Source organism: Peromyscus leucopus, chromosome 8a, assembly GCF_004664715.2.
Source record: "Peromyscus leucopus breed LL Stock chromosome 8a, UCI_PerLeu_2.1, whole genome shotgun sequence".
NCBI classification, from domain to species: Eukaryota; Metazoa; Chordata; class Mammalia; order Rodentia; family Cricetidae; genus Peromyscus; species Peromyscus leucopus.
In genome coordinates this window covers 45,567,187-45,594,332 of record NC_051085.1, presented here as the reverse complement: position 1 = coordinate 45,594,332, position 27,146 = coordinate 45,567,187, and the positions used below count along the sequence as shown (strand labels likewise).

At 45.2% G+C, this 27,146-nt stretch overlaps 1 protein-coding gene across 2 annotated transcripts in view; it reads right to left on the bottom strand.

Moving 5' to 3' along the window:
* Tiam2 (TIAM Rac1 associated GEF 2) overlaps positions 1 to 27,146 on the bottom strand; it is a 213,185-nt gene that overhangs the window by 118,075 nt on the left and 67,964 nt on the right. The window contains exon 2 of one of the 2 annotated variants that reach the window (XM_028854061.2): positions 22,132 to 22,228. The gene's annotated coding sequence lies outside the window, so the exon portion shown is untranslated. Of the gene's footprint in view, positions 1 to 10,801; positions 11,523 to 22,131; positions 22,229 to 27,146 lie in introns of those variants that run through there. The other variant, XM_028854064.2, reaches the window with a different exon arrangement.

Below are 27,146 nucleotides of genomic sequence, written 5' to 3'. Positions count from 1 at the left end.
TCCAAGCCACATACTTGAATAATTAGATCCTTGTGATTGAAAAGATGACCAAATAATCCCAATACCTCTCTGAGAAACTATTAATGCCTTAAAGCACTCACTGCAAGCCAGGGTGACTACTCTCCAGACAGCATTTAGCACGATTAAGATACTGTTGGGAGGCTATAACCCCCAAGGACACATCCGTAAGAGACTGAGATCATGTTAGTGGCATGTAGCAGCGGGGCCAGAGATGTCACTCAACATGAGACAGTGCACCAGCTCCCCAGAATAAGGGTCTGGTTCAGTGTGTCCATAGTGATGAGGCTGAGGAAACCATTCTTAATGTTTTATTATTCCATGTGTGACCTCAAATCCACATGAAAGGAACACACACATACATGTACAACAATAGCATTCAGTTGTATAAAGGACTCAAACTTAAACTCAGTCAATATTGTCCAAGCCTCTTCCTGTCATCTTCTGTCAAGGAAGCACAGAGTGCAGGAATCAAACATCAGGACTTGAGGGACTGGACTTCTAAGACTTCTTAAACTCATTGGGGGGGGGGTGCGGGGTAGGCAGGCAAAAGAGCATGTGGTCTCCCCAGGAATTTGTAATCTTTACAAATAGAGTAGGCAAGAAACAAGCTGTTGTTAAAGGCTTCTAAGCTGAGAAGCACTGAGTACCACCAGCTCTCTTCTAGTGCAGTAGGGGCCCATTAACAGATGAAAGGATCAGCCACTGGGCAGCACTGAATGCCCCAGGAGCCTGAGCTCAGTGGACAAGCATGGCTGACATTCAACAGGGGGAACATCATAAATTCCACGGGACAATGACCCAGCTCCCGGGCACAGCTCATCACCTTAGTTAAGTCCATTCATCCTTTGGGGGTGGTCACAGAACTCACACCTGCTTTGTAAGAAACCCTAACATCTGCAGCATTTCCACACAGACTTGCTGTTCCAGCTAGGGTCTCAGCCCATTGGTGGGTCATGAAGTTCCCATATTGAATCAATCCAGCAAAGAGTAGAGAGAAAATAAGATTTTTTTTAAAAAAATGGCAGAGTGTCTCCCAGTAAAGACAAAACTGCTGTCTGTAACAATGTGTTTGGGTACTGATTTACATACTAGGTTGTGAAGCATAGGTAAGTCTTCTTGACTACTAGCTCCAAAAAGCTTTTTAAAACTATGTCATAGCCACTTTTAGTCCCAGCACTCAGGAAGCAGAGGCAGGAGGATCTCTGAGTTCAAGTCAGGCCTGGTCTACATAGTGAATTCCAGTACAGCCAGGACTACACAAAGAAAACATGTGAGTGAGAGTGAGAGAGTGAGAGAGTGAGAGTGAGAGTGAGAGAGAGAGAGAGAGAGAGAGAGAGAAGAAAAGAAAACTGTATCATAAAACTTTAAATAGCATTTTCCTCAACATGGTACATCTATTTGTTATAATAAAGTATCTGAATAATTATCAAAACCAAAGAGAGGAAATATTTTACTCATGATTTCAAAGCGTCTGTGTCACTTAGATACCTGTGTCTGGGCCTGCAGCAAGAGGGTGCATCGTGGTGGGAGGAGCTTGTAGTAAAGGCTTTTCACCCTATGGTGGGCAGGAAGTAGAGCACTGGCAGGAAGGGACCTTGGCCAGACAAGTCACACAAGAATGTACCCCAAGTGACCAGGCGGCTCAGCATCTCCATAATCTGTCCCTGAAAAGCCCGCAGATAGTGTCCCACAGGTGTGTGCTACTAAACCCCTAGCTGCTCCTTAATCAAACTGACAGTCGAGATTAACCACCACACAGTCCTGTTAGGAAGATTTACGGTCAACTGAAGTAAACAGTCTCCAAAAACTCGGGAAAGCATCATCCAAGACAAATATCTGGGCTGTAACTAGGAGCCAGACAAGAAAGGGACCATCCATCGCTGAGGGCTCTCCAAGGTAAGTCTACGGTCCTCATTTCTTTGTGTTTCTCTCCTCTGTGTTCAGAGAAACTGCAAGTGGAGATTCAAATTCTTAAGAGTTAGGGCAAGCCTAGTAAGGACGTTAACCGCAACTCAAAAGGATGAGTGGAATCCATCCCTGACTGAAGCATCAGCCGAGGAAGAGAAGGACTCCAGCTTGTTCGGGACAAGGTGGGAAGGGGACAGTGCCCGTGTGTCAATGGCTAAGTTGGGAAGGAAGGAGAAAGGCAGCTGGGGAAGCCTTAGTCCTCAAGTGCTCACCACCCCAAGCTCAGACACACCTGAGTGATCCATTTAGAGATGTTTAGGGTCCCCCTACCTTAGCAGTCAAGTGCTCACCACCCCAACCTCAGACACACCTGAGTAATTCATTCAGAGATGTTTAGGGTCCCCCTACAGGGTGGCACTCACAGGAGAAAATGTACTCCTGGTCTTGACAGAAATAACCGAACTGAAATAAATTGCTCAACTCAGCAAGTCGGGTTTGGAGACTTCCCAGGATTCCTACAAAGCGCTTCAAGGAAAACCAAAGGAGTGCAATGGGACCCCTTCTTCTCCAGAGCGACTGTCAGCCTGTGTGGGCTGTGAGGTAGAGGACAAACACGAGCCACCCCGAGAAGCAACAGAGGACACACAGGTCCCGCAGCAGCGCACAGACCACATTCCACAAATATGGCTGGTATGTTTGTGGAATGCCGAGAAAATCGAGTGGCCGGCTAACAGCTCAACCATTGCAGGAACCGAAAACATTTCAGGGATTAAACAACAGAAATCCTTTCAGGCAAAATTACAGAATCGAATGAAATAGCCCTGATAATGAGAAAATGTCTTCCTTTAAGAATTATCAAAATATGCTCTGTTTTCCAACCAGGCACTTTCAAGTGTTGCTGTGGTGGTGGTAGTGGGGTGTGTGTGTGTGTGTGTGTGTGTGTGTGTGTGTGTGTGTGTGTGTACGCAAGTGTATTTGTCTGTGTTAAGTGAGCATGCATTTGTCTTGTTTGTGGGTAGAGACCAAAGGACGCAAACTGCTGTACCTCAGACAGCATCTGCCTCCTTTTCATCGAGACGGGGCCTCTCTTCCATTGGCCTGGAACAAGCAGAGTAGGCCACGCTGACTAGGCAAGGAGTCCCGTGGACCCAGCACTGAGATCACCCACACACACCATACTGCACTGACTTTGTTACTGGTGCTTTGCTTTTGAACATGGATTCTTGGGATGGAGCACAGGTCCTCAGGCTTGTGAGGCAAGTACTCTGCCAACTGACCTACCTCCCAGGCCCTCGGGGCTTGGTATTTGCTTGTTTTTAATATATTGATGTTCTTTCTGTCCTACTTTGCCTTTTCTCTCACGTCTCCATCATCATCATCCAAATCTTCCCCTACATTCCAGTCCCCCAAGACCTTGTGCCGTCCAGGGGCGGACACCACAACCAAAAATTCTAAAGAGTTAACATGGGTTTCGGGTGGCTCTCTCCTGTAACTTATGACCGCCAGAGTTAAAATTGTCAGCCTGACTTTGAAACAACCTCTCTTCCTTAACTCTGCTTGAGCCATTCCGCAAAAGCAAGTTTGGTTTCTACAAGCAGTACCCAAGCTTCCCACTCAACACCGGCAGCCCGGGACTTGAGCTGCGGGGGGGGGGGCGGGCTGCACCCACTGGCTTCCTTGTCTTGGACGGCAGAGACCCACACATCAGACACGTGCCTCAGGAAATTGAAAGCAGACATTGAACCCCTGAGCCTCAGTCACATTTTACAACCAAAATATGTTCCAGTGATTCTACCAAGTTGTTCTTGGCAAAATCTTTCTTCATTATACACTGTTCCATTTAAACTTGAAAAATGAACGGGCATAAACCACATGGTTTCCCCCCTTCGTGTAAATAGGTGTGTCTCCTGCCCTCATAAATGTGTGACTATTTTGCTTTAACTGGAGGTATGGCCCAGCTTCAGAGTTCCCTTTCCCAGGTTTCCATCTGAAGGCCACTGTCTAAGTTACCCTTAAAAGAAAATAAGGTGTTGCTGAAGCTTCTCTTAACTCGTGTGATTATACAGAAATCTGCTATGACTTTACCCAACAATTTATTAAAACTTTAGGAGGGGAGTTCTAAGTTTGCTGATATAGCTAGGCACCGTAATACACATCTGTAATTCCAGCACTCGGGAGGCAGAAGTAAGAAGGTCAGGAGTTCAATGTTATCCTCAGCTTGTTAGCAAGTCCAAGGGCAGTATGGAATTCTCGAGGCCTTGACGCAAAAAAAGTACAAAAGAGTATTTAACTTAAATGTTTTAAATTGCACAGGACCTGAAATTTTTGAGACTCAAAGTCTGTGGATGTATGGAGGGGCAGGAAGAATTTAGCATGTTCTGAATGCTGCTTTGTGCCAAAGACCCATTGGAAGTAAGAACCCTAATTAATAACTTGCACAATTACCCCTGCTTTATAGATAAAGGACTTTAAGTCTCTGAGGGCTGAATGGCTTGTTCAAGACCACAGAGGGATTTAAAAAAAAATAGGAATCAAACCAGGATTTTTTTTAAAGATTTATTTATTATGTATACAGTATTTTTGCCTGCACACCAGAAGAGGGCACCAGATCTCACAGATGGTTGTGTGCCACCATGCTGTTGCTGGAAATTGAACTCAGGACCTCTGGAAGAGCAGCCAGCCAGTGCTCTTAACCTCTGAGCCATCTCTCCAGCCCCAAACCAGGATCTTTCTAATCATTTTTAATACTAACTGCCAAACGAACAAGATCTAGAGTCACCTAGGAGACCAGCCTCCGGGCACGCCATTGAGAGGTTGTCTAGATTAGATTAACTGGGGTGGGAAGACTCACTTTCACTGTGGGTGGCAATAGTCCACATGGTGGGACCATGGCCTGAATAAAAAGGCGGCCAGCTGAGCACCAGAATTCATCACTCTCTGCTTCCTAACGGCAATACCAGCGACCAGCTGCCTCACATTCTTCCTGCCTTGACTGCTCTACCATGATGAACCACATCTGGAACGGGAGCCAGACAAATCCTTTCTTTCTTCTGGTGTATTTTTGCTACAGCAACAAACAACCTGTTACCATAGCACCGTAACAAAATAATTCAGAATTCCCCTGCATATTTTTTTTTTAATGTGAAATTACTCCCTGTCTTCTTAAAAAAGCACATTTAACTTCCAGGTTCCCCTTTCAGAATGGTTGTGAAGCTCTGCCCCTCCCCTGAAGGAAACATTGGTAAACCTCAGGACCGTGGTAGTGAAACCAAAGGTGCCCCAGAGACAGGAGGAAGGGAGGAAAGAGCATCCATCCCAGGTGACAGAAAGGGCAAAGCCCAGAGGAGAGGAGTGGGCCAGTGGGCGTGGAGCAGAGGAGGTGAAGAGGAGCAGAGCGGAGGCAATGAGGCATGAGAAGCTGATGAGCCCAAGAAGCTGATCAGCACTGCTGAGGGAGATATCCAAAGGCCTGAGCTACCGTCAGCAGCACTGGGTGCACATGTGACACCTGGCCTGCCTAGGTAAGTGGAAGCAGACACACGCTAAGTCAGTGTCAGGATTCAGATGAGAGAGGTTAGGACGCAGCTGACGGGCACTGAGGAGTGGGCAGACATTGGATACGGTGAGAGAAGACAGGACCCTCCATGGAGAGAAGTGTCCAGTGGGGAGGCTAGGACACTAGACTCCTAGCATCTAAGACTCCAGTCTAAGTCACTGAAGGGAAAAGGCAGGCAGAAGAGAGTAGATTAGAGAAATATGGTATGGTTTGGGTCCCAAATATCCACAAAGGGCTGAGGAGGGTAGTACACATCTGTAATCCCGGCACCGGTGAGGCTGAGGCAGGAGAATCGAGAGCTAATGGTCATCGTGCAATACAGAGTAAAACCCTATCTAAAATTAAAAATCCCCTAAAGCCCCGTAGATTAAAGCCTCAGTCGCTAGCCCACATGGCTCATCTGAAAGATGAAAACTATGAAGAGGCATGCGTGGCCTTAGTGGGACAGGGTACCCTTAAAGGAGCTCCTGGGACACTGAGACCCTTCTCTCTCTTCTTCCCTCTGCTCCATCATGCTCTCTGCCATGATGGACCACCTCATCACAGGTCTCCAAACAACAGCCAGTCAACCACAGACTGAAGTCGTGAGCCCCCAAACACCTGTCCTCCTCGACGGTCCATTTTCTCCGTACTTGGTCACAGCAGAGGGAAGCTGACCACTAGGAAAGATCAGGGATTCATGCTGGACATGCTAGGCTTGAGTGTGTCCACTAGACGTGAACGTGATCATGGTGAGCGGGGTAGTTGGATACGTGAGGCTGTGGGTAAGCCAGGTCAACTGGATGAGCTCTGTCTATGCGAGCAAAGGGAAGCCAAGCGACTGGAAACACTAAGAGGTCAAGGAGACAAGGAGAAGCCTACACAGGTTAACAGAGCAGTGAGCTGCATTGGGAGGAAATGAAGAAAAACATTCTGTGTCCGGAAAGAGGCAGGACTCAACGGGAGGCTTAAATGAGACCAGTAAGCACCGGGGAAATGAAAGAGGGCACAGGGTGGAGAATCAAATACAATGTTTAACGTATGCATGCTACAATGAAGCTCATTCATCTGCATGCCAACTAAAGGAGTCAGAAAACTAAGTAAATAAAGGCCAGGGAGATTGCTCAGTGGTTAGAGCACCTGCCATAGTATCCTGAGAGTTCAGATCCTCACAAGCCACGTCAACACTGGGTGGGCCTGGTGACTGGCCTGTAATTCCAGTCTCAGAAAGTCGGGGCCGGATCCCCAAAGCGAAGTGACTGGACAACAGTAGCCCCATCAGTGAGCTCTGGGTTTGACTGAGTAGACCTTGCCTCAGGGAACAAGATGGAAAAGTGGCTGAGGAGGGATCCGGACATCCACTTCGTCCACATCCCTTGCTGGAGTGTAAGCGATAACTTGTTCCGCGCCACTTCCTGTGTAAACCGTTTTTCTCCCAGTGCCTTGCCTTGCGACACCTAAGTCCGTGACTGCGGTTTTTGTCCCTGCCATGGTGCCTACTGCCAGGGAAAGAACTAACAAAACCAAAACAGGCCACCAGAATGAGACCACAGAGCAGAGGCAGAGACTGGAGTCATGTCGCTACAAACCAAGGGTTAGCGGCCTCCACCAGAAGCGGAGATAGTCAAGGGAGGCCTCTCCTCAGAGTCTCAGAAGGAGTACGGCCTTGCTGTACTGTGGTTTCGGACATCCAGCCTCCAGGGTCTCTGAGTGCTCAGAAGGCCTGAAGCCTTCAACTCACCCTGGAGAAACCCAACTGCTACTCCAACGTTGACTGCCACTCAAGCATGACAGGAAACGTTCTTGCCTGCGGAGGCTGTCCCCTCCAAAAGTCATGTTGAAATTTCCTTTGCCAATGTCCAGTACTTCGGGAAGTGGGACCTAGAAATTACGGAATTCAGTCGCAAGCCCTTCTCCCTGGAGTGTTCTAATTCTTCCAGGTATAAAGAGCATCTCACCACAGCAAAGCTGAGCTTGTTACTGTGAGGAAATCTTGCCATGGAGCAAATCTGCCAACCTCTTGTCTCTTTGTGTCACGCTCCTGGATTTCTTGCACTTAAAAACCTTGAACAAAAAATAACTGTATCCTTTCTTTTTTCCCTTTGGTTTTCTTTTGTTTTTCTGTGTAGCCCTGACTGTCCTCAAACTCAGAGATCTACCTGCCTCTGCCTCCCAAGCACTGGGACTAAAGGCGTGCGCCACCATCACCCTGCAGATCTGTATCCTTTATAGAACAAGGGGGAATAAATGTAATAACTCAAAGAAAAATCCCACCTCCTAACCAAAGGCTGGCATGGAAATCGACTGGCACAAGAATGTCTACCCCAGCTGCCTTCTCAAATAGGTGAGGGTAACTTGTGTGAGCTGGAAGTTCTCCGTAGCAACAGCACAAAGATGAAGGCCATGGTTTGAGCGGAGTTTTGAACTGTGTTAGACAAGAGAAAGGGAAAAATCCTTCCTTTGCACAGATGGGTAACTCTGCGTCAGCTGATGAGATTTCTAAAGAGATGGAAAAGAAGGAGCAGGAGGAGGCGAGGAGGAGGGTGGGGAAGAGATATGCAGAAGTATGTGCAATGTGTACCTGCACATGCACACATGTGTACATAAGCATGGGTCTTTATTCACTTACTATAGCTGCACCGACACAGATGTACCGAAGTGTTCCCAGTTTCAAAATAGTGCAAGAACAGAATTAGCAGGCCACCCTGACTCCCACCCCAGCTGGGCTACATGGCACCCTAACTTCTTCCATCTCTCAGGGCAAACAACCGTCTCTGACATTTTGTACCTACCAGTTCAGTTCGGTGGGTTTCCAGTTGTCCAGTTTATAAAACTATCGAAGTTTCATTTTCAGCTCTATGACTACAAAGGGCTGGAAAAGCCAGGCTCCGCTCAACACCTAGTCTACAATTTAACCCCAGCACCCAGAAGGCAGAGGCAGAGTTCAAGGACCATGTGGTCTACACAGCAAGTTCCAGGATAGCCAGGACTACATAGAGAAATCATGTCTCAAAAAAAACAACCAAACAACAACAATAACAAAAAGATCTGGGAAGACTATAAAAAGAAAGGGGGGGCGGGAAACAGAGAGGAAGAATGTGAAACAGATTCCTAGGACACAGTTAAGTCTTCCCACACTTGTTAGCCTGATCTAAGGAGGACTGGTAACTAGAGCTATAACTCAATAGCCGACCATTGCCTCGTATGTGAGAGGCCCTGGATTCAAACCCCAGAACTACAGAAAATAGAATTATCCCCAGACAGAACGATCAGGGACCTATTCCTATAGTTCGCTAAACACGACTGATAATAAAAAAATATCCAATAACTGCTATTAAAATCCAATGATTGGCTCCATGTATTTTGTATCATTATTAATTTTCTTCAATATCAGTGGTTACTTTCAGTTTTATCAATTTCTATAAGTCCTTTCTATCAGAGACAGTTTTACCTTTTTCCTCTTCTCACAAAGCCGTCATTTCCATGGCCTCTATCTGAGACACACTTAACTTCAAAGGAGAAAATGCTATTTCTTAAAAAGTAACAATAAGATCAAAATAACCCTGGCTCTGAATGTTCTGTGAACAGGAAATAATTTTCTAAGACCTCTAACAGTTGTTACACTAACTCAATTTATTATCACCACGTACTTGAACTTTATATAGAGCGGAGAAACCTGGAGACCTACACAAATCTGGGAGAGTGCCTTGGCTACTTAAGGAGTGCAATTCTGGGTTCACTCACTCATTCATTCATTCATTCATTCATTCATTCATTCCACATTTATGTCTCGAAGGAGTTGCGGAGATCCATACCAGTAAGCACAGTAAGCAGGGCTCTACTCAACACAAACTTAGTCCATCCTCCGTCCTGACGAGTGAGTGCAAGCGAGGCCATGTTGGGAAGGAAGGTCATCTCTCCCCACAGACCCTGAGCCTCCCCCTGCCTTTTTCCCACAGGCACGGCCTGAGAAGGCTTTGCAACCATGGCTGATGGTTTTCTCTGAATGTATTCACAGTGCTCTCTAAGCTGCTGTTGCAGACGTGACTCACTGGGTTCTGCAACTCTGGCAGCTGCCTGTGAACCTAGGAAAGCCAAGACCGGTGCCAAGTGTCCAACTCAGCAGAGAAAGGGACCGAGAAGCCCCACTCTGAGCGGCCCTCCCTCTTCTCTATCCGAGCAACATTTCTGAGATTAAAAGGAATCAACAATGCGACCAATTAATTCTGCGGGTAGTAACTGACCTGAACTTCACCCCCACGCCTCCACCCTCCCAAAGACATTTCTACAAAGGACAGGATGGACTGGGGGTGCCCACCACACCCACGGGAAGACAGCCTTCCTACAGCTAAAAATGAACTCTCACTGCATGACCCCACTCACACATAGCATTTTTATACTGAAAGGAAACAGACGGTCAGAATCCCTAACCCTGGTTAAGGCCACAGTAAAAGGCTAAAACATACTAGGAAATACTCCGGCAGCCATACAGATGAACCCGTACTCTCCAGATAGCCTATAAATACACTTCCAAGTTATGACTTCAAAAGATCTTCCTATTTTTGTCTCTCCACCCACCAATTTTCTGAGAATTACATGCTGGGCCAAATGAATGGTAGACCAATCAAGAGGGACCCGAGCTAAGGTTTCTCTGTCCTGCTGTTGGCACACGCCCTCAGCCGGGACAGCTTCTGCTCGGAGTTAGAGCTCTAGTGAATGCCACCACTTGGATCCCTCACTCTGCTTAAACTGAGGGCTTCCCATTCAGACTACAACAGATTCTGTTTCCCCCAAAAGTCCAAGACCAACCTAAGGATGAGTAACACTAGCAGCGAACAGCTATTTACAAGCTAGAAAATAAACCCTTACTCTGCTAAAAGCTGCAGTTGCAATAGTAATGGGAAATGACAAAAATATAACCCAGGCACATTTCAGCTTACAGCTACACACCGCCCCTCCCTAAAAAAAAAATCAACTGGGAAAGATACCCAAAGGTCACTTACGCTTTAACATAATCAGACTGAGAAATGGGCACTTTCTTCAGACATCCTGGGGAGAAACAGTCCATACAAATGGGCTTGGAGAATTTTCAACTCAAAAACTATTCTACAGCAACTGTAATGCGTCACCCCGAGGTGTTTGAAAGCATGTGTGCACTAAACTCTCAGATAATAATTCCTTTCTGTTCGGTAACGCATGCTGTCTGAGCATAAACTAATGTCGGACAAAGGCAGCCCCAAGGGTATGTTGCCAAGAAAAGCTTTTTAGAAAAAACGTATCTCCCAGGTAAACTGTCTCGACTCGGGAGGATAGAAATACACATCTTTATGCTCTTACCTTGGTCAGAACTGCGGCTGTGGCCAGTTGTTCCCAGGAGCTTCCACCCAGCGAGGAGCCATGGTCTGTCTTCCTTCTGCCCTGCTGAGCCAGGAAACGGTGCCTAACACTTCAACTGCTCAGCCGTTGAGAGCTAAAAACGGATCGTGTGCAATGCTGGATGTATTTCTGTCTGCTCGCTCGCTACACGCCCTCATCATGTTCAATTTTTTCCATTGATGGAACAGAATGAGGCAGTCTTAACCAGAAAGTGGTTTTTCCATGGGCTGCCTGGAGTGAATGCCCAGGACAGCCTGCCACAGGCTTCCGAGACACCAGGCTGCCCATGACTAGGTTCTTGTTGGGCCGGCAATCCACCATGACCACCGAAGTTCCATAGGAGCCTGGCTCCGAGGCTCACAGAATAAAGCCCTACTCACTCCAGAGCTGCCCCGGCCTCTTTGGAAAAGCCCTGCAGCGTTGAGAATACACATCTACCATCCTTGTGTTTGGGGAAGCAGTCAAAACCACAGATGGAATGCTATGGTCATAAAACAGCTCCTCAAGAGCAGCCCTTAAAAATGATGCTATGATTAGCAAAGTATCAGATATACCCTCATTCTGTGTTCCTTGTTGGAATGTTTTTTTTTTTTTAAAGTTAACTCAGCAACAGCTTTTTACACTCAAAGTTCTTATAACCTAAATGTGGAGTTATTTTATCAAGAATATGCATTAAATTACTGTAGATTAAAGTTATACAACAGAGGCAGAGTATTTTTTTAAGTCTCACTATAACCTTTTTTTTTTTTTTTTGGTTTTGTGGAGGCAGGGTTTCTCTGTGTACTTTTTGGTGCCTGTCCTGGATCTCGCTCTGTAGCCCAGGCTGGCCTCAAACTCACAGACATCTGCCTGGTTCTGCCTTCCAAGTACTGGGATTAAAGGTATGTACCACCACCACCTAGCTCACTATAACCTTTGATGAGAGGTGCTAAATACAAAAATATACAAGATTTTCAGGCCATCTTCATATTAAATTGTTGTTGTTGTTGGCTAGGTGCTGAATAGAACAGAATTACATCTCTGCTGTGGTGCTTAAATTTCTGTGGTTATATTCCGCAGAAGAAACAAAAACCCTATATTTTTTTAAGGTGTATGTATTCCAAGTATACAGATTCACAACTCACCCTCAGCATGTGGCAAGAGCTTTGTAAGGTAACATGCTCATTTAAAAAATGAGGGCCGTTGAGATGGCTCAGAGAGTTAAACTGCTTGCTGGCACAAGCCTGGAAAACCCTAGAACCCACAAAAAAATAGCCAGATACAGTGGGGGTACATCTGTAACCCCCGCACGTCTACAGTGAGACGGGAGGAAAATCTCCAGAGAGCTCTCAGGCCAGATGAACTGCAGTACACAGTACCTACCTCAGCATGGCGGAAGGTGAGCATTGATACCCATACATCATCCCCTGACCACACATGTGGCCTGTGTGCACACACAGATAATTTTTTTAAAAATGAATGGAGCTAAATATGCAAGAGGTGAGTTACTAACAATCAGATTCTACTGCAGTCAGATCAACCTGTCATTCCTCACTTGGATTTTAAAACACACCTTGTTGACATGTACACATTGACACATAAAAACAACCACACCGAGAATAATATTTTACATAGCTTAACACATACTTGAGGGGATGTATCCTAACCTCAATTGGCAAATAAAAAACATGGCATAAAGTCATCAGTATAATATTTATAAAGCAAATAGAATTGCCACAAAAAATTTTCAATTAACACAGAGCCAAAAACTTTTAATACTGGTGAAGCGGGCCAAAACAAAACAAAAACAAAAAAACTAACAAACCAACAAAAAAACCACCCAATTCAGCCTCCTTCCTCTACATATTTTAACACTGATGCCTTAGCTCACCATAGTGGTCCATGCCCGAAAGCAACAGAATCTGGGAGACTGAGGCAGGACTGTCAGGAGCTGAATAGTTAGCCTGGACCATAGAGTGTGATCCTATCTCAAAAATAAACGATAGATAGGTAACAGGCCATAAATGAAGTTACAAGGTCACAGAGCTGTTCAGCACCAGGCATCGGAGCAAAGATATACACCCAAGAAACCACAGCCTCTGACTGAGTAAGAAGGTTGCCATAGAAACCAAGTCACAGAACAGAAAACATGGGAATTCCCCAAATATGTGTTTTTGAAAGGCCCTAGGTAAATACAGAAGGACGAAGAGGACCACAATGCCACTGACCGCTGATTCTCGACATCTAGCAGCATCATGGCTGTTACTTTTTTTAAAAATGAGTAGGGATGGGGAGATGGCAAAGGGTGTGCACAGCAGGAGAGCAGAGTTCAATCCCCGGGGCCCACATAAAAGTACATGCCTGGAATCCAATGCTGGACTGGGGTAAAGCTGGGGGGAGACTGGTGAATCTGAGCGTTCACTGGCTAGCCAGTCTAGTTAAAATGATAAACTTCAAGTTCCGTATGAGATCCTGTCTCAAAATAATTCGGAAAGTGATAGAAAGGATACCCGAAAGTCAATGTGTGGCCTCCAGACAGGGACACACAGATACTTGCATTGCTTCTACCCATCACATGCATGTCTCTCACACACATACACACACACACATATATATATATACATACATACATACATACATACACACATACATACATATACAAAATAAAAGACAAAATAAACAAATAACATATACACATAAATAAATGATCTAGAGTGGGGGGAAAGACTTTGAAGGAGAAGACTCCTAGATAGAAATGGAAACATTCTGCCAGAAGGAAGGCAGAAACCCAGCAGCATTCGAGGGTGGACACCCTGTCAGTACCGCTGCCTGTCTGGAATCACGTGAGCATCTCTATCACGCCTGCCTCTGGATGTGAAGGCAATTCTGATCTTGTGATACGTTTTATAAGTAGGTCCCTTTAGTGTCAGAATGATCAGTGATAACAAATCACTGCCAACCATGACCAGACGTTCCAAGTGGACTTGCAATGTCTGGTGCATTTTATTGCTGAAGTCACCCCAGGAACTTTTTAGCTCTGAGCATGTACAAAGTCACCGGGGTCTCAAATGATGTAAGATGATTTCAAATTCCTTAGACACAGAAGCTTCAATAAAATACTTTCAATTTAGGCCTCTCTCCCCAAATTCCAAAACCCTGTCTATTTTCAAATCAGAAAGCCAGGCTTCATCTTTTTACTATTCCATTACAAGATGGTGTAACCTGGCATATGTGTTAACAGGCATCTAAAATTAAATGCCTTGGCAAAGATCCCCAAGAAACATGTAAATTGCTACTTGGGAAGTGTTCACTTCAGAAGCATATAATGCAAAAGTATGGCTAAAAGCAAATATCACAGAAATGCCAACAATTATAGAATTTAAGTGGCAAGCTGATGGATTCTCCCTCTATGGTTCTTTTGATCTCTTTTTGTATTCAGAAAAAAAAATTGCAAATTTTCTTAATAAAAGGTGGGAGTAAATGGCATATGTGTTCACACGTGTCAGTCCATGAAAAACACTGTTTTACTTAAATGCCTCGTGGAGACTAAACAAAACTTGTCATCCTGATTGTAATCAAGAATATGAATATTCCACACTGTGGGAGCGAGCACACGTGTTCACAAAGGCATGCTCACAAGGGTTTCTGCATCTCTTGGAGAAGAGATGGAAGGTGTAAAATGATAAAATATGGTGGAGATAAAATATTCCTCTAGAATAAAATGAAGTCTGATCATGGAAGAAAGGGTAGGAAGAATGAAATGCCGGAGGATGGCAGGACAGTCACGAAATGTGGCCCTAGCACTTACGGACTTGTGGAAGCTGTGGGTGCAGGCACAGGGGCTGTATAAGACTGAGCCCATCAACGTTCAGTCATGGATAAGAGAGAGGCTCATGGGAAGCAGCTTCCACTGTTGACAGTGGAGGGCTTCTCGGGGGAGAGGACGTGACTCTCTTCATTGATGTAGCCGCTGGTGATCCCTGTGCTCGAACGGACAGCTCCCACATCTGCAACCCTACAGACAGGCCCCTGATTAAGCTCGGGGGTCACAGAGCAAAAGCCAAGACACAATAAAAAGACTTGGAGGTTGAGTCTGGACATGGGAGGAGGAGGGGTATGGGTGAGGACAAAAGGGGGACAGAGGGTGCGGTGGTAAGTGTGAGCAGAAAAGATCACACACACACACACACACACACACACACACACACACACACACACACACGAGTGAAGTCGCCAGATAAGCATTCTTTTAAATTTCGAGGACTTGGTGATGATAAGTGTTTGCTAGCATGCACCAGGCTCTGAATTTGATATTCAGCCACACACAAAAATTAAAATAATTTATACAAACACATATGCCCTACTACCACAAACGATAAAAATAAAATTATAGTGAGTATAATAGACATATCTCAGAACCCAGGTCAGCAATTCACTTTAGCAGTGCCAATGCTATCTGAAATCTATTTGCTTCCTCTTAAAATGGAGTGGGTAACAGCAGCACTTGCCACAAATGAAAACAAAAATAAATATATTAAAGTACAAAAAGGGCCAAGAAAAGCTAAAAATAATTTTTTTTTATGATACTGATGATGAAAGCCACAACATGCTAAGTGCTCAACCACTAAACCTCATCTTCCAATGTCAAAAGGCAGTTTTTAAAGTAATATGAGGCGATATCAATAATCACTCTGCTTTGAATCTGAGAAACTCAGTTCCATATCGGCCATACTTTGAAGGTTGCTCAGATAATTACTGAGAAGCAGCTCAGCAGAAGCATCCCTTATTACTGACTGATCATCAGCATGGAGTTAAATAAAGGAAAACATAACAACAATAAACAAGAGTTAAAAACATAAACTGCCTTTGTCCAAACAAGATTCCAGAAGACTAAACCCACACAGGTGTGACTCTTTGGTCCAGGCACACTAATAAGAAAAAAATTCTGGATATCTCCTACATAAAAGGACATCTCCCGTGTTATTTCTGTGGAAGGGCAATCCTTCAGACCACAGGGGATGAACCTGCACAAAACTACAGAAACACTGCATGCAAGAACCCAAAGGTTTGCAGAAATATTACCTGAGCTGATGATTTTTCTCCCCAGCTGACCAAAAACTCCAAATCTAGCCAGGCTGTACCAAACGCGAGAGCTTCAAATCAGCCAGAGACTAGAGTGAAGGTGGATACAGCAGCCTTCATGTCCAAAGACCTGCCTCCCAGGTAAGATGCCAAAAACCCATGCAAATATCCAACAGACACACGCAGTGTGTTTGCCACTTGGCTGTGGTACCCAGGAGGCTGACTGGTTCCCCCAGGATCAAGGCATTACAGTCTCTCCAGCCTGTCTTTCCAATACCGCTGTGTGATTTCATACAAATGATTTAATCTCTCTGAGCCTGTTTCCCAATCTGTAAGATGGGGAGAACACCTCTTGCCTCCCAGGGTTACTGTAAGGATTAAGTCAAACATTAAACGCAAAGCATTTAACACAGAGTCTGCCTGAGGATGCAAAGTGGAAGCTGGAGAGACGGCCCAGTGGTTAAGAGCACTGGTTGCTCTTCCAGAGAACCTATATTTGATTCCCCACCCACATGGTGGTTCACAGCAGTCTGTAACTCTCCTGGTCTCTTCAGGTATTGCACACATGTGGTGCACACACAAGTGTGGGTAAAACATGCATATGCCTAAAGAATAATCTTTTAAAATGAACATAAATTGCATCTAGCTGAGATCTTGTTAAGATCCTTTATTACCAGAAAGTCCACTATTTAAAAAAAAATGCTGACACACAGTGAATGTCCAGTGACTATGTCAATGAATACATGAATGAGTAAGGACATGAATGAGAGAGAGATGACGTCTATCGTGAGGAGGACATAAAGATGAACAGAAGACTCTCTATGGCCGTCTTAGTCCTTCTATCAGAAGCTGCTTGTTACCTTCTGCGGTGGTTTGAATAGGAAGGTCCCCCACAGATGCATGTGTTTGAGTGCTTGGCCCCAAGTGGGAGTGGCGTTATGACAAGGTGTGGCCTTGTTGGAGGAAGTGTGCTCACTATGCAGGCAGGCTTTGAGGTCTTATATGCTTAAGCTACGCCCATTGTGACAGTCTCCATCTGCTGCCTGTGAATCAAGGTGTAGACCTCTCAGTTCCTCTCCAGCACCATGTCTGCCTGCATGTCGCCATGCTTCCCCACCGTGCTGATCATGGACTGAACCTCTGAACTGTAAGCCAGCCCCAATGAAATGTGTTCCTTTACAGAAGTTGTCATGGTCATGGGGTCTCTTCACAGCAATAGAAACCCTAACTACGACACCTTCCTTAAGAAGAAGGCAACCTCAGGAAACTAAAAGCAGGGTTGTCCTATGATCCAGCTACACCACTCAAAAGGGACACACCCAAAGGAACCTCAGGTAGCTCTTGAGGGACATACCTAAGCATCCATGTTTACAGAAGCACTCACTCCTCCCATAGACAAGTTCTAAAAGCAGCTTAGGAGCCCGCCGACAGATGAAAAGATAAAATATAGTCTATGCACAGAGTGGAGTTTTATTCAGCCTTAATAATGAAAGTGTGTCACTTGTGGGAACGAGGACAGAACTAATGATCACCATGTCAAATGAAATAAGCCAGACTTCAAAAGACAAAACATGACATGCTTTCTCATATGTCCAATTGAGACATTAAAAAAAAAAAATCATGAAAATAGAAAGGAGGGGAAGAAGCAAAGGCGGTCAAAGGAGACAGCGATAAATGATCAAAAAGATCAAACACAGACATGAAAATATCATCAAGAAATCCATTATTTTCTACAGTGCATCTATGCAAATAAGTAAACAAAACCACCCCACTTGTGACCCCTGCCAATCAAACAAAACCGTCAGGAGATTCTGCGTCAAGTCCCGCAGCCATCCTTCAGAGCTGCTTCCAGCTCAAGGGGATGCCCAGGCAAGTCTCTAGCTGCATCTTCAGCATCAGGACCACACTGCTGCCTGGCCACAGACTGGCCTCTTGCTCTAAGGAGACCCTGGTGATGACAGGGGCCACACTGCATAAGTTCCCCCCAAAAATGGCTGCTAGATATTGAGGGAGAAATACACTTTTAACTTTTAAAGCAAACTAGAAATGACTTCAAAATCTCTAAGTCAGAGAAAATTCAAAATTAAATAGTTATCATTCTGAAGCCAGTGTAAATCTAAATTTCAAAACAGAACCTTTTTCTGAGTGTTTAAAAGATATCAGATATGCAAAAATGCCTAAAGGACTTGATCATTATGGAAATGAGGTTTATATCATGAATATTCAAAAGGTTCCAGTGTTGTCTTGCATCACATAACAAGCAAACCTTGTTAATTTTTTTTAAAAGCTCTGTGTTTGTGTGTGCACGCATGTGAGCGCTTGCATGTGCATTCACAAACCACCGCACACGTGTGGAGGTCAGAGGACAATTTATGGAAGCCTCTCTCTTCTACAACGTGAGTCCGGGGGATTGAACTCAAGTATTCAGACTTGGTGGCAGGCACGATTACTCACTGAGCCTTCTTGCTGCCCCAAACCTCATTCATTTAACAACTAGTTACTTCTCTAAGAACAGACAAGTGTTATATGACAAAATTAAAGTTTTAAACTAATTCTTCATAAGCCTTCCTTTCTAGGAACTTTTTCCTATAAGTTAATACATCCAAATTAAATTCACTTTGGCAATTCAAAATGAAAAAAAATGCATTAAAACCTCTGAAGGATTTTTTTTTTATTTTATGTGTATGTGTGCATTGTGTGCTCTTTGATGTGTGTGCCTTGTGCCCGTTTGTATGCACAGATGCATGTGAATCCCTTCAGAAGCCAGAAGAGGGCATCAGACCCCCTGGAGCTGCTTAATGTGGGCACTGGGAACTCAACTCTGGCTCTCTGAAAAGGCACAAGCGCTTTTAAGCACTGAGCCATCTCTCCGTCCCCTACAACCTCCATTATGAAATTCAAATGGATTGCTTCGCAGTAGTAAATGGTGATGTGACTGTAAGTCATGCAATACGTAGTTTTAAAAAGTCAGGCTACTAAAAAGATAAAATGAACTTGTTGGTGGGGACACACACAAAGAAAATCTTTTAGGGAAAAAAATGCTCATGGAATCCTGGCCTATAAACAATAGCCCTGAATGCCGTTTACAGCATTTTAAAGGGTTATCCTTGAACCCCCTAGAATGTGATCCTACCCTGCCTGGCTCTAAAGGTAACCAAGGTGTTTTGTCCAGCCTCTCACTCAACTCAGTGGGGTTTTTTCTAGACTAAAGTGATACAGACTACAAGGCTCCTAATGAGTGCAAACCAGAGTTGGTGAGCCGAAGCTGGAGAAGAGAAGAACAGAGTGGTCTACAAAGCCCAAGCTTCCTTTTACTTTGGGGGCCTCCTCCATCGCCTGCACAGATGGGCTGCTCTCTTTTTGTTTAAATCTATTGAGCAAAGGGTGCCTCTCAGCACACTCTGTTTAAAAAAAAAAAAAAAAAAAAGCAGCTGAGAATACCTTCTAGAGGGTTCAGCAATCACTTAATCACTCTCAAACTCCTACTAATTAGTAAGACTCCTCTCCGGTCGCTATCTGCTCACTCCCCTCTCCCCAACCTGCCTCCTCACTGCTGAAGTCACCGGCCATGAATGTCCTGCCCCACACTGCATTCCCTCCTCCTCTGCCTCAACACATGCACCAGAAGCATGCCTGCCCATCAGATAAAACAAAGAAAACAGAGCCCCAGGTTGGTCTCCCTGGAGCTCAGGAGGTTCTGAGCAGATTCCTGAGACACCGGCTCGTCTATTTCTGGCTCCTGGTTAGGGCTATGTCCAGGTGGAGTTGGGGTCCAGTGGGCAAGCCAGTCCCAGGGTCCACACATAAGAGCAAATGATACACACTTCCCATTTCATCAAGCTGTGAGATTTTTAAGGAAAAGAAGGGAGCAAGCCAGAAGGGTAAGATCATTTTTACACCCAGCTGGTATATTAAATATCTCCAATATGGGGGTGGGGGTGGGACATGGCTCAGCAAGTGAAGCATTTGCCCACAAATGTGGGGACCAGAGTTCAGATCCCAGCACCTACAGAAAAGCCAGGCAGGGGTAGCAGCCAACTTTAATCCTAACACATGGGAGGCAGAGATGGGACCCCTAGGGCAAGCTGGCTAGCTAGACAAGCCAAATTGGCACACTCTAGATTCAAGTGAGAGACCCTGGCTCAGTATATAAGGAGTGATCAAGGAGGGTGGTTGATGTCAACCTCAGGCCTCCACGTACATGTACGCCCACATGTATACAGCCTTTCCCTAGAAACTCCAGCCTGACATAGACCTTGCCACCAAGTGTGGGAACCCTTTCTCACCAAAGCAGAGCCCAGCAAATTACACTTCTGGGAGTGAGTTTATCGCTTTCTTACAGAGCATATTGGAGGGATTACTCACAGAAACATAGATGACATCTTCCCCCGCCACAACCCCGCAAAAGCAGCAATACCACCAAAAGGCTGGCCCCAGCATGGACGGTGACTTATCTAGAGCTACTTAGATGGAGTGCCCTCACCCCATTAACCTTCCACAGACTACAAATTCTAACATCTCCAGAGTCATGAAATTAGGACAGAATTGCACACTAATGGCCAGGAGGTGCAGGGTTAAGGGGATGGCTGGGATCTCAGGTGAAGGTTCAATGGCTCCCCTCCCCCTTTACTTCTATGATGGAAGGTCAACAGTCAACAGGCCAGGCTCAGGGGTCTTAACTAGTTGCAGCTGTCCTGAAGACAGTGAATATTGTGTTCAGGGGACAATATTCTACAACACAGTTCAATCCCCAGAGCTCGTGTAAAAAAAGTTTCAGGAGCAGTGTGAGCCTGGAATCCCACAGCTGGGGAGGTGAAAACATATGGGTCTCTTGGGCTCATTGGCCAGTCAGCCTAGCCAAATAGCAAGCCAGGCCAGTTGGAAACTGTGTCTCAATAAAAATTAAGATGGACGGCTCCTGAGGTTGCCCCCTGGATTCCACACCACACAGAGATGCATGGTCACGTCACATCAAACCACACACACACACACACACACACACACACACACACACACGTCCCCACACACAAACACACCACACAAACATATATGCACACACAAACACACACACACACACACACACACACACATCACCACACACAAACACAAAACACACACACACACACAGACACACCACACAAACATATATGCACACACAAACACACACACACACACACACACACACACACACACACAGAAAACAAAAAAAAAAAAAAAAAAAAAAAAAAAAAAAAAAAAAAAAAAAAAAAACAAAAAAAAAAAAAAAAAAAAAAAAAAAAAAAAAAAAAAAAAAAAAAAAAAAAAAAAAAAAACAAAAACACACACACACACACACAACACACACACACACACACGCACACGACTGCCTGCTGTGCACCATGCACAGATGTGGGCTCGGAACCAGGCAGCAGTGAACCAGACAGAAGTTGATACACAAACACATGAACAAATGAACAAGCAAAGCAGGTATCAGGGAGGGATCATCATCCAGCAGAAAATTAAAATACGGTGGCAGAACAGGGGCTGCGCAACCATTTGATTAGCGGTTTCTGGACCCTCAGAGGGAGATCCGTGAGCTCAGAGCTAATTTTGTACAATGCAACAAACCAGGAAAGAGAGGCAAAGGCTGTTGGAAGTTTGTTTTGTGAGCACACTTCTGCAAAGCATCATGGGCTGCAGACCTTCCTGGCTTCGCACCAGCCTCTTCCCCAGACACTGCCTGGAATACTGCCCTCTCCAACAACACATCTACCAGGGAAAATCCAAGGATGGCACAGCCTAAACGATGCTGTGGGAATCTTACCTCACCTTGATGGGTTCCTTATGTCCAGAGCTTGGAGCTTACCTATCCTACAACTCCAGCCAGAAACTGTACTTCCTAAATATTCTCAGGTGGGAGGCTCTACATACTTCGGAGTTTGAACATGTGTCAATCAGCACCTGACATCCAAGACACAGCTGGCGAGCTCCATCTCCTCCATCTAGAGCCCCACAGAGGGACTGGGCAGATTTCCACACTGAACAGATCATCCAGCCAAGTGCCTTTGTGATAATTTACTCAGACTGGAGCCCATGACTGCCAGATCCTCCATATCAGCACTGAGGAATCCACTGCCCTGCCCCCCCCCATTTCCCATACACTTCACAGCTAACAGGAATGTGGTCATTCAGCAAAGACACCAGACTGATACAGACTCTCACAGATGTGAGACACAATGCCTCAAACTTACCCTTAAGTAGAAAAACGTGTGTAGACAACGCTGCGCGTAGTCATTCATTCATCCACAAGGAGCTGGCTGAAGAGGTATCTCTGTCAATCACTCAGCCCTGCCAAAAGACATCAGAGAGAAGTAGTGAGAAACAGTTTGTCACAATCCGAATTTTGTGGTTAAAAGTCAACATCTCAACATTGTGCTATATCACAGACTTGATGGGAAAAAAAGAAAATCTATAGAGAAATGTGTGCAGAGTTAAATGATTAACTATAAAGAAAATCTAAGGGTCTTCCCCCACCCTGACTGGAGGGGGAGGTTTACTGCTCCATCCCATACCCTCACATGGATGAATGGAAGCCAGTAAGCATGGACAGATGATAGGCAAAGGAAGAAGGGAAGACAATGAGCCCGGACAGGAAAAGGAGGGAGATAAATGGATAGGTAGGTAGACAAAAATGAGGTAGCTGGATATAGGTGATAAAGAGGTTGATAGATGCAAAGGCAGATGATAACCAAGTAGATGATAAATAGAAAGACCAGATGGGCAGCTGAGCCTAGAGTGGCCAAGCTACTAACTACTCCAGTAATTGGACATACAGTGTAGGACAATGTCTGCGGTCACACTGAGCTCCATTCAAACAAAGAAAATCAGTCAAAACAAACAGAGGGCAAAGTTATGAAAATATCCTAGAGAGATGTGCTGTGCAGACAGACAGGTTGTCAGGCAGCCAGGGACAAGTGGCCACTTTAAAATAGAAGAGCAGGAAGTGGTTCAATGAGCCATGGTAGAGAGAGGACCTCTGGGGTGGAGGGACTAGCCGAGACTCTAGTGAGGCCAGCACGTCTCCAAGAGTTATCATGCAGGGGAGGGAAGTCAGAGGAGGAAGGACTCATTCTTAGCAAACAGGCAGTCTGTAGGTCTTCTCAAATTACAGAGAATGAAACCTGTGTTTGGCATGCTCCCCAGAGATGTACTCGTGGCCCATTAATCATCAAACCAGAAAGTACTCCCCCACACCCACCAGGAAACAGATTGCAAAAAATGAGGAGAGAAGGGTAGGTTTGCCATTTTTTGTTCATTTATTTAGAGTTGGGTTCTTGCTATATAGCTCAGGCTGGGCTCCAGCTCCTGAGTTAAGTGGCTCTCCTACCTTGGATCCTCAGTATTGAGAGATGTGTCTTAGTTTAAGACCCCACAGAACCTCTGACATTTACACGATACACAGATAAGAGTGTCCCCTACCCAAACTCTTGTGACCACATTTCAGATCACAGAGATGTTCAGATTTTGGAATAGTTGTATAGACTTCACCAAATTTTCTGAATTGCTAACAATGATACCCCCAAAGGTTTCTGATTCCAGATTTCAGATGTGTAGACTGAAGGGCCCAGCATGGACCACATTAGGTGCTAAGGATGTGGTGTAGCATCTCCATCCTTGACAGGAGAACACTGTGGAGCCAGTAGGCTGACTCTGCCACCCAGGTCTAGAGCATGGGTCTATATTTCAGACAATCTGAACCTCCAGTTTTCTCAACTTTAAGATAGAGATGATATTCATTACTGTAAGTATTGATTGTGATTAAAGCACGAAAAGTAATTGCTGAGTGGTCAGAACAAGAGGAACCAGGCAGGACTAATCTTTCACTGTAAAGTCACATTGGCAGACACTTGATTGTTACCACGGTGCATTCTATAGGGATGCAGCTGGATAGTGTGGTGTGATGGGGATAATTGTTTCAATGTGCAGGGTCCTGATAGCAGAACTGGTATGGTCCTTCTAAAACCAGCCTAAGCCGAGAACTGTGGTTCATATCTGTAATCCTACCATTGGAAGACTGAGGCAGGAGGACTGCCTCGAGTGTAAGCCTGGCCTGCCTACAGAATTAAATCCTGTCTCAAAAAAAAAAAAAATCAAAACCTATGGGCCAGCAAGTAAAGGCACTTGTTGACAAGCCCTATAACCTGAGTTCCATCCACAGGAACCACAGGGGAGAGATGGAACTGAATTCCATAGGTTGTCTTCTGACGTCTGTGTGCACTCACAGACAGACTATAAACAAATGTATACAAACATTTTGTTTGTTTTAGATAGCCTTGGCTGGCCTGGAGCTTGCTATGTAGACCAAGCTATCCTGGAACTCACAGTGGTCCTCCTGCCTCTGCTTCTAAGTCCTGGGATTAAAGACATGTGTCACCATGCCCAGCTTATACAAACATGAAACCCACCCACTCCCTTTACTCTACAGATGATCATTTAAAATCACAAGTGATAGCTAACATTGTCCAAAAAGACATACATGGCTCAAAGAAAAATTTCAGGCATCTGGTCTATTAGTCAAGATTGCCTGCCATATAGAATAAACCTCACAGTGACAAAATAACCCAATTCACTTTGATATCAACTCAGGTGGGTCAAAAGTATTATGAACTGGTAAGAAGAGAAAACTGAATTGAGCTTCGTTGGAATGCATCTAAATAGAACATAATGACGATCCTCAAAACCCAAGAATTACCCTATTTCATGGATGGCTTGACAGACAGCTATTTTACTAACCAAAACACTATGAAATGCCTGTTTTCCACCTTCGACATTTTCATGCGATAATGACACTGTGTCTCTCAGTATGTGATGTGACAATTAATGCTGTGTGCCTTTGTATGAATGTGACAGATTTTTTATTCCATGTATCTTTATATGTGTTCCCTAGAAATGCCTCCTGGGAGAACTCCTGATTATCCCTCAACACCCAGCTTAAGTGGCCCCTCTTCCATGAAGCCTTCCCCACTTACCTACCCTCCTCTCCCAGGTCTCATAGGGTTAATGCTCTCCCACGCCACTTCACCAATCCCATGTATGTAGCCAGCTGCCTTGTCATTATTTTTCCCTTGTCTGTTTCCCACTAATTGGACTTTTCTAGTGAACACCGTTCTTTCACAACTTCATCACTTGCATACTCCTTTATCTCTTTACTAGTTTTGGTTTTGTGTTGTGTCCCACAGACTTTAGTTAGAGCCGTCTACGTGATTCTGAGTTTGGAACTAACCATCAGAGCCATGTGAGCTCACCAGTGCTGATACACGTGGACACCACGCTTCCCCCTCCCGGAATCTGCCAGTTGTCAACAGAACAACAGTGTGTGGCAGAGCCCCATGGGTCACCCCGCTCCCACTGGGCTCCCACTAGAAGGGCCCAGGTTCTGTTGACCCAGTGCCAGCATGCCCAGCTGCTGGGAGTTCACAGTTTCTGTGTTCACATCCCACTTAGAAGATTGCACTTCGAAGCCTTTTCCCGTCTTCCAGATCTGATGTTCTTCCCGACCGTGGTCTGCAGCTTTCTCAGAACCTCAAGGGAGTGTTATGAATGTCTAGACTTCTACATTTTTTATTTTTGTGTGTTTGGTTTGTATTTAAGACAGGGTCTCACATAGCCCAGGCTGGCCCTGAACTCACAATGCAGCTAAGACCAGTGTTGAGCATCCAGATCCTCCTGCCTCCACCTCTCAAATGCTGAGCTTACAGATGTGAGCTACCAAGCTTTCCTTGCTAGATTTTAATAATTTGAAAGTGAAGGGTTCCTCTTTTGTCTTCCCAGTGTCTAGCTTGGCTGCTTATACATGGCGCTTAAAAAAAGAAGCAATAAATGGGTAAATGGAAAAACTAAGCCAGCAGATTACCAACAATTCATCACAGTTTTATCCTAAACCAGCTGCTTCCCCCAGCCTATCGCCGCAACTGACATTGAAAATGACAGGAAGTTGTAATAGCCCTTTCACTGTGGACTAAAATGAGGGGAAGGGATGCTTGATCCTAGAGCACACTGATACCAACCCTGCTCATCTTATGGATGGACAAAGTGAGACCCAGAACAGACCGGCGAGGCCTTCCACGTGAACTGGACATCAGCTTGATTCCAACGGGGACCATTTGTGGCCACCAAGATCACTCAGCTGTGAATCGCTGTCTTCATCACCTTCCCTACTTTCTCCGGTGTCATGTGAATAAAGTGACCCTCATCTAGATGGACCAAGAGCCACCTTCAGCAAGTGGATGGTCTTTCTGCGGTCCATGAGGATTGGCAACAGGCTAGGTATGCCAGCATCTCAAAACTACGGGTTTTAGCACGGACTCTGCCTATTGTAGCCTAAAATGATTACTATCTAACAGGCAGGTTTCAGAGACATACCACTGTTCTTTCCCAAATGAGTCTGTCATTTACCTGGACAGGAAAGTTGCCCATCACAGAAACCAAGAAATAGCATGATGAAGCCTAGCTAACTACAGAGGTCAACACAATGGCCCCTCTGGTCATTTTTACCCATTGAAAAGTGTCTGATTTAGGGTTTCTATTGGGGAGGAAAGGGTTGTTGGATTTATACTTCCACATTGTAGTCCGTCACTGAAGGAAGCCAGAATAGGAAGAACTCACACGGGACAGGGACCTGGAGGCGGGAGCTGATGCAGAGGCCATGGAGGGGCGCTGCTTACTGGCTTTGCTTTCTTATAGAACCCAGGACCACCAGCCCAGGGATGGCACCTGCCTGCCCATACTGGGCCAGGCCCTCCCCTAATGGTTTAATGACCACTAATTAAGAAAATGCCCTACAGGCTTGCCTACAGCCTAACCTTATGGAGCCATTTTCTTAAATGAGGGTCCCTCCTCTCAGATGACTTTAGCTTGTGCAAGCTGACCTAAAGCTATTCAACCTAAGAGTGCTCTCCTCCACAACAGCTCCTGGAACCATTTCCCCACTCTCATCCCTTGAGAGAGTCTTTCTTTTCTCCGTAATAAACTCTATCTGCCATAGAACATTGTGTGTGTCTTGTCTGAATTCTTTTGATGACAATCAGAAGGCCCCTGGAGCTGAGGGCGGGTAGACCAAGATCCTCCTGGCACAGACAAGCAAAATTTACCTGCCAGAGAACGCCAGCAATTCTGCTTTCCAGGGAGACAGAGTGTGCTTGTCCCTCCGCCTGCTCACAGGCACCGCATTTGAGCACGGTCATTAATCCATGTTACTCCTACCCTT